The 8,219-nt window shown below is 41.2% G+C and overlaps 1 long non-coding RNA gene across 8 annotated transcripts; it reads left to right on the top strand.

Annotated features, from left to right (window-relative positions):
• The first annotated feature begins 1,013 nt into the window (after window positions 1-1,013).
• LOC109739960 (uncharacterized) lies at window positions 1,014-6,011 on the top strand. Of its 8 annotated transcripts, none has more exons than XR_012204852.1 (7): window positions 1,015-1,349; window positions 1,630-2,240; window positions 2,437-2,576; window positions 3,220-4,221; window positions 4,312-4,432; window positions 4,879-4,995; window positions 5,362-6,011. It is a non-coding gene; the product is annotated as an uncharacterized lncRNA (long non-coding RNA). The 8 variants fall into 8 exon arrangements; XR_012204855.1 differs by having other exon boundaries at window positions 1,023-1,349; window positions 2,094-2,240; XR_012204853.1 differs by having other exon boundaries at window positions 1,051-1,349; window positions 2,086-2,240.
• Window positions 6,012-8,219: the final 2,208 nt, after the last annotated feature.

Raw genomic sequence — 8,219 nt, 5'->3', positions numbered from 1 at the left:
TCTACTCTATGCGATTCAGTCAAGGTGTTGGTATCAATTACGATAACAGCGATGATACATGTGTGTGCCATATCCACCGGGAATTGAACTGAACTACTCAGGCCCCAATATTTCATAGTGAAAATCAGTAGAAACTAAAAAGAATAAATTTTAATTAGTTTTGGTAGAAACATATTTCACATTAATTTTAATTAAGGAGAGCAGGGGAATTTCCTCAATGAGATGGGCCGGTGTGTTCAGAAGCAATTGTGATCAGCAGAAAAAGATAAATTGTCAGGATGCCGACAACATGGATCAATGGAATAAATTCTCACAAATGAAATGACAGTGAAGGGGATATGAATCTTGACTCTGGATTGAACAAAGTAAATGGAATAAGCTCACCTTGCCGCACAGAAGACGGACACCCAACTTCAATAAAAAAGGCGAGTACGCCAAGCAAAATCTGCAAGGGAAATCTTAATTTAGACATGGTACCACCTAAACATAGCAAGACATCCGGATGTCTAAAATGCACCTCACCTACTGGAATCACCCTCGCCTCAATGAAGAAATATAGCGCAGTTCGACCTTGAATATGAAGCAAAAAGACATAATGAGACATGCTGAACCTGCAATGAATGAATGAATTGTTTGAACCTACACTGAATAGTTCATGTCCATCCATCCGTATGCTACTTTCTCATCAGAACGTCAATCCCAAAGATCTTCTGCTGGAAATATAACTTTATATTAGTCAGCTGACACAACACCTTAACTCTCCAAGGGGTTTCCTAATACACAACACTCTCTCAGAACATTTGAGGAACAAATCAAGGGAAGTTTTCAAATCAGCATTACATGTGTAAAGTCATAATCCCTGAACATGATAAATAGCGTAGTAGAAAATTTGAAAAGCGCTAAAATTAAACCCTTTCATCGTCGCGCAAACGGCGCACGAAAGGCTACGCCACGTGTCTTTTACTGTGACGAAGGGGAAAAGGTTAAAAACGCGTCCAGCCATCGATCCCCTCATTTTCCCCATCTCCCATTTTCTCTTCCCTGAGTGGCGGGTAGGGTTAGCGCGATCGCCGCCTCATCCCCGCACGCAACCTCTCCTTTCGGCTCTCCTCCGCGGCTCCGCCTCCTCCTCTGGCGGCATCCAACCCATCGTCTTCTCCTACTTCCCTCTCTTATTCTTCTGTGCCTCGACGAGGTGGGCAAGCCGGTGCACACACAAAGGGTGGTTGCGGCTGTGGCTCCGATGCGGGCGCCGTGGAGGTGGAGTCGGAGCTGCAGCAGAAGGAGGTGGACGGCCGCGACAACAGCTTTAGCTTCGATGAGTTCCATCACCTCCATTGCTATCTCAGGTTCGTTTCGTTGCTTGCTTGCCGTTGGGTCCAATCAAGGCTCTGTTTTGGTTGCCTGGTTCGACGGTTCCACTCTGCCTGCGTCGATCTGGCATCTGTTTGGATTTTGGATCTGGAACATTTAGGAGGTTGCTCTGGATTGCTACGCTCTGTAGTGACAGGATTCGTGTTTCATATATTGCAAGAGATGAAATTGAGAGGCTGATGTGAATTCGTTTGTGTGTAGATTTTGTCAGTTATAGGATTGGATGTTTATGAAGTTTCTCTTACTGTCCTGCAGGTTAGCCGATTAATGTATTTGATTGCTGGCCCTTTTGTGTTGGCTGATGGTGGCGAGATGAAATAAGAATTAAACCTGATGCTGGGACAATAAGTATTTGTACTATAGATCCACTAAAGATTGTATTGAAATAGCAGGCTACATATCTATCTAATATGCATCTGTGGTACAAGGTGAATCTTGTTTCCTGATAGAGAACAATAAAGATAAGTTGGTGACACAAAGTACTGAATAAAAAACACTTCTAATGATCTATATAATGTGAAATCTTTTTTTATGTGTAGATTTATCGAATAATATCATAATTCTGATATGTAGTTTCCTCCTGTTGGGTATCTCACGTAGCATGATATGAAGCTTCTGAATAATTGGTTGCAGAGTTATCGTATGTGTCTTGGAGTTCCAAACTTCACATTCATTGAGCTTAATTTTTATATATCGCTTATGTCTTTCCAGTCATGCAGTCGCAGGTTCTCCATTTCATGATTTTAATAGTTGACGGGGTGAGAAATTTCATGGCAAGAGCCATGGTTTATCTCAGATGTGTAAAGGGAAATATATTTGTTGACCCAAAAATCACACTATACTGTTGCAATTTCTCTGTTGAAAAGGTATGCAGAAGCCAATAGTACACAAAATATTTCTGTCGCCTAGAGATTTACTGGTTGTCTAAAAAAGCACCCAAAACTGATTGAAAAAGAAATAGATGCTGCTAAGTTGCATCCATTTGATATTTAGGGATGTCGCAAGATTGTACATATTCAGTTCCAATAAGAATAACATTTATCCCAACCTATGTCTTTGCAGTGCCTTGACTATAGCAAAATTGGCCTCCCGTGCTATGATGACGCGAAGAATGGGACAATTTGCTCGATCAGTTTCAAATCAGAAACAAGAAATTTGAGAAATTCGTTGGATAAGTACTAATATGGTGCTTTTCTAAGAAAGTAGGCATACTATATATTTTTTCCTTACATACCACTATGCTTTAGTAGTATTGGTATTTACTTTCTCATTTGCATAATGATATAGTCATTTATGGGCCTTTACCAATGAAGTGGTAATATTAGATATGGGTAATTGGGTCATGGATAATTAATTAATTATTGGCTCGTATTAACTCTGGAGCATCTTCAAATTTCTCAGTTATGTTTTCTAAAAGTTTTCCCTTTGGTATAAATGAGAAGCTAGAAAACAATATTTGTTTGCTGGCAAGTAAAATATGGTCCCCCCTTTTGTAACTTCTTAGTGTATTCTGTTTCTTTCATGGGAATTCAATTAGACACAGTCGTTGTTGCTTTTGTATGCTGGAACTTAGCCAAAGGAGGTTGCTTGGTTGATATATTATCTTAAAAAGTTCTACTAAGAATTTGGAATGAAGTGCTTGACTGGAAATCCCTAAGCAAAACTTTGGTAATGCTTCATTGGATATCGGTTACATTATGATGTATTGCAAATTTTCGTACTACATATTTGATGAATTAATGCTTCTACATATTTGTAGGTTGTGTTAGTTGACTTTGTTGAAATAAATGAATAATTTGAAAATAGCTGGCATGTTCTCTTAATCAACATTATTTCTTGGTGCAGATTATATGATTATTAATGCAGGTCCATGCTCTACTCTGATGGCTGAGGTTGGATACACTTGCTACATGTTTATTTAATTTTATTCTATTGGAGGATTCAAACTCTAGACTGATGAAGTGGTGCATTTTGAATTTTCTTCTTAGATATTGTGAATGGTCTACTGAAGGTATCAATAATAATACATAGTTTACATAGTCAAGATTCATACTTTCCTTATTACATGTTGGTTTATATCCCCTACATATGTGATGTGTGTTTAGCTTATCAACTATTCTTAAGTGAATCTTATGTGGTATTGCAGGACTAACTTTTCTTTAGACAATTTTGTAATCTTTAGTTCATTTTGGGTCATTTCCATTGCCTGTTAGTGTTTTTCGCTAGAGTGCTTTGCAGGCAGTTGTTTGAAATAGAACCTTCCAGCCATCTTACTTCTCCAATAGTACTTTCTTGTTGAGTTTGGTTGGATGTTCTCCAAAGTAAATTTGGGAGAACAATAAACCATACTTTCTATGTTTTGAAACTAGAGCTGGCCATGATTAATTCTTTTCAAGTTGATAGTCTATCAGAGTTTGAATTTGCTTTTGTATAGAAATATGGAAGTATATTATTTCATCATATTTTTCCTAAAGTAGCTTCTGATTTGTTCACATTTGTAGAACTACACAATCTGCACATTCCTTCTCTTCTCCTAATCAATTTCATCTCAAATTAGGCTTTATCCCCTGATTAGCATTCTGAGCTACTTAAATTTCTTCGCCCACATGTTTGATTTAGGTTTTTGTTTAGACATGACAAATGTTTGCAAGTTATAGACGCCGCGCCTGCCGCTGTCGGGGAGCTCCTGCCTGCGCTGCAAGCCTCATGACCTTGCAAACTCGCTTGTGCTGCTTAAACGATACGGCCTCTCCCTACTCAGGATGGACTGCTTCGTGTAGATTCACTCTTCTTTGCCTGAAGGCTCCTGTGTATCCAGGACCGGCACAAGGAAAATTCTGGGATGAAGTATGTACCATTTTCTTCAATATTTAATTTCCTTAAATATTTCATCAATGCATGGGTATAACTGAACATTGTATATTGTGACCTATGTAGTAAAAAAAAGCGAAAATGCAAATAGATGAGAAATCCCAACTTATTCCTTTGGCCATTTCTGTAACTAAAGCTATTGGCTGGCCAACACAAAGGAGCTGAAATTTCATAGCGACAAAAATAGGTATTTAATATCTTTTTCAGATAGTTCTCATTTAGGGTAGTGGTTCTAGGTTTATATTCAGAATTGTTCTTTTCTGTAAAATTTTCTTGAAGAAATATGTGCGTACTGCTTCTAGAAATATATTGTACCATATTTTACCACCACCTGCCTCAACTTTTTGTTCCGAAGGTTGATCTTAATTTCCTGATATTGTCTACTCCGTATATTTCATAATAATAACTGATAATCCCTCTCTAAATTAACCCGTCCAGATTGCTATGTAGACAACTCTTACTGAATTGATCTATGTCAGCTCATGCTCTCAAGCGGTCAAGAGGTCATTGTGTGTTCAGTCTTCTCTACAGATTAATTAGTTTGTTCAACCCAACAGTCTTATCTACATATATCTAACCACATCAGGAGTTCTGACATGTTTATAGCTGAATTAATCTTTATACATATGGCAGGTGCTGGAGGTACCATGCAAGCAAGCATGGCGACCGGGATCATGCTGCAGTGGCTGGGTATATCCCCTCCCGCTAGCTGAGGATGGGCTCGATCATGGTGCTCCTACCCTTACACATGTATTAGCTTCTGCACTGTCTCTTTGTCTCTCTATTACCTTGCCTCCCCACTTATGCTTTGAATTTGCTCTTTGCTTGGCAAGATTAATGTGAGGTGTTTAATTTATGTTCATAAACTAAAAAAATGATGCTTGGTGAGATTTTAGGTGTATCCAGCAATAATAGCTTTTGGAATAATGTTAATACAATTTGCTCTTTGTTGCCCAGTACTTATGAGTATAGATTGGTTACTCCACTGCATGTTACTCCGTGTGAGGTGGGCTTAAATTTCTTGTTCAGGTCATGTGTTTCAAGAACATACATATGGATAATTTGAGATTTTTGGTCATTTGTATTTGGCTGTTTCATTCTTCTATAAAACTGCAGGTATATTCCCACATTGAACTCGATTATTGCAATGATTGGGTTGATTTGGACATACTGTGCCTTGAATGACTTTTCCCGTTGGGCAATTCAAATGATGGAAGCCTCTTCGGACCCTTCCACCTCTCCGGCCTCACCACTGGAGACTCGGATGCGAGAACCGCCACCGCCGCTGCCGTGTCTGTCGGTGACGCTCACACAAGAATCCAGAGGCAGTACCTTGGTCCTCTCCCTGAGAACAACAGCTCTCTCATGATGCGCAGTCGCGGCCTGAGGGTGGCGGGACTCACGCCACCGTCCATGCCATGTTCTGGCTGATCCCCAAGGCTCCTTGCCGATGTCCAACCAGCGCCACACAGCCAATGGTACTGCCGATATGAGGACGCTCACCCCCGTGTTGATCGAGCTTTTTGACCTGAGCCTGATGGACAAGGTCATACGGGCATCTGATTTTGATTTCCTATGTGCTCTCTTTTCACAAGTGTAGCTTTTTGTGTTATAAAACTATGCTACCGATTGTTCTTTGTTGATATTTCCCTACTTGTGTCCTGATTAATGGATCTAAGGTAGTTAGAAGTCACTGAATAACTACTTATACTATTGTGTCAGCCGTCACTGGCTACAATTGTTTATATGATACTTGTACTATTATACATGAACTGAGCACACTTGGTACAAAATAGGAGAGTGGAAGGGGCGTGTCCTACCTAGCACCGCCGAGCTTCTGCTCAGGCTGCGCGCCATGGGCGTGCCGCAACGACTAGTAGATATTAAAGATAGCACCATCGGGGCCAATGTACTATCTAAAAGTGCACTGATGCCTAGTATGTAAAGTTACCTAGAAAAACTCCAGCACATGAAAGGTGTGACAAAATAAAGGGGAAACAACAATCCTCCTCAAGAAATGGTGCTGATAGGCAGACATATTCCTTTTCATGTACTGTGGTGCAAGAGTTCAGAAGAAATCAGGCTCACCTATCTTGGAAGGGTCCGACTGCTCTAGTGACATCAAGCCACAATATCTCCGGCCACTCAGAACCAAAACAATATGCCCTATCTTCAGTAAAACCCCACCATCCCTTTGTTGATAGCCACCGAGTCAAAGCTGACTTGCTGCAGTTAAACCCCACCATCCCTTTGTTGATACAGATGCATATGTAGCTAGTTCTGATGTTAGTCTTGCTGGGTACATTTGTACTCACATTTGCTTAATTTATGTTTTTGTAGAGAGACTTCAGTCTCGCTAGTAGTTCCGCGTGGACTTCGATGTTTAGCTTGTAACCTCAGCTATGAGCTTGTACCTTGTGAGGGTCTTGTAGTTAGTCAGGCTTCTTAGCCTTTTCTTTTGTAGTTGTCTGTACTCAGACAAGTTAAGCTTCCGCATGTGCTTGTTGCTTGTATGTTGGGTCATCAGACCCATGTTTGTAATACCTGGCTCCTCGGAGCCTAATGAATAAATACTTTGAGTCGTAGAGTCTCGTTGTGATGCCATGTTGTATTTGCACATATCGAGCATATTGTGTGTATGATTGGAATGCTTGGTATGTGTGGGACCTGACAATCTAGTTGTTTATCCTTGGTAGCCTCTCTTATGGGGAAATGTAGTCTGGTGCTTCCACTGAGCCTTGGTAGTCCGCTACAACCCGGTTTACCGGAATCCTGTTAGCCCAGCACTACTGCTCCGGAACACTTAGACTGGCCGGCATGTGATTCACTTTGTTCCTGTGTCTGTCCCTTCGGGGAAATGTCACGCGGTGACATCCGGAGTCCTGCTAGCCTGCTACAGCCCGGGTTCCTGGAGTCCTGTTAGCCCAGTTGCTATAGCCCGGATTCACACGCTGCTGACCGACATGCTCGATGTTGATTCATGTATGCCTGTCCCCGTAAGTTAGTGCCACTTTAGGTTCACGACTAGTCATGTCGGCCCGGGTTCTCTGTCATATTGATGCTAGCGACACTATCATATACGTGTGCCAAAAGGCGCAAACGGTCCCGGTCCAAGTAAGGTGGCACCCGTGGGAATACCGTGCGTGAGGCCGCAAAGTGATATGATGTGTTCCATGCTAGATCGGTGTGACTTAGGATCGGGGTCCTGACAGCTTTGGTATCAGAGCCTGACTGCCTGTAGGATTACCAAGCCAAACTGGTCGAAGTTGTGTCTAGAAATGCTTTAGTTATGTAAGGGAATTGATTGGGGAAGGGAACGTAAGGCTCTTTTTACTCCTTATATCTCATGCCCTTCTGATCCGAGTCATCTTATCTTTCCTACGGGGTTAAGGAACTAGACTTTCTCGTCTTTCTATCAGGATCACGTGTTACTAATCCGTAGAATCTTAGGATTGTTGGTTCCAGGCCTCAGTTTAGTTTTTACTACTTTTAGTATGTTGTCAGTTGAACCAGAACCTTGATATGATGTTGTTAAGTGACTATGCAAATCCTTGTGAATGTCTCAAATCTTTTTTTTGAGCATTTACAGCCGTTATGCTATTCGAGTCATCCCAGGTTTCTAGATAGTCTGATGCACTTGCAATCATTCCTCCATGTTCCTGATGTCCATTTGGGCCAGATTAATCACACTAATCGGTGAGTTGAGGTACTCTGTTGCCTCGACATATATGTTGGAGCTATTATTATGACCCTAGGTGTTTTAGGGAGTCACCTAGTAATCTAGCCATGTTTTTTTTCCCGGTGTGATGATTCTGGCCACCATTCTCGAAAGCATCTCGTGATGCCATTTAGTAGTAGGTATTCTACTCTTGGGTTCTTGACCCAAGATTCACTCTACTTACCTCATGTTGATAGTGTTGCTCGTACCTTTAGGATATTAGTAACCTTTGCGATAGTCCTCGAGGTCCGTGGTA

This window comes from Aegilops tauschii, chromosome 3, assembly GCF_002575655.3.
Source record: "Aegilops tauschii subsp. strangulata cultivar AL8/78 chromosome 3, Aet v6.0, whole genome shotgun sequence".
NCBI lineage: Eukaryota > Viridiplantae > Streptophyta > Magnoliopsida > Poales > Poaceae > Aegilops > Aegilops tauschii.
This window is presented reverse-complemented; position numbering and strand designations above follow the sequence as displayed.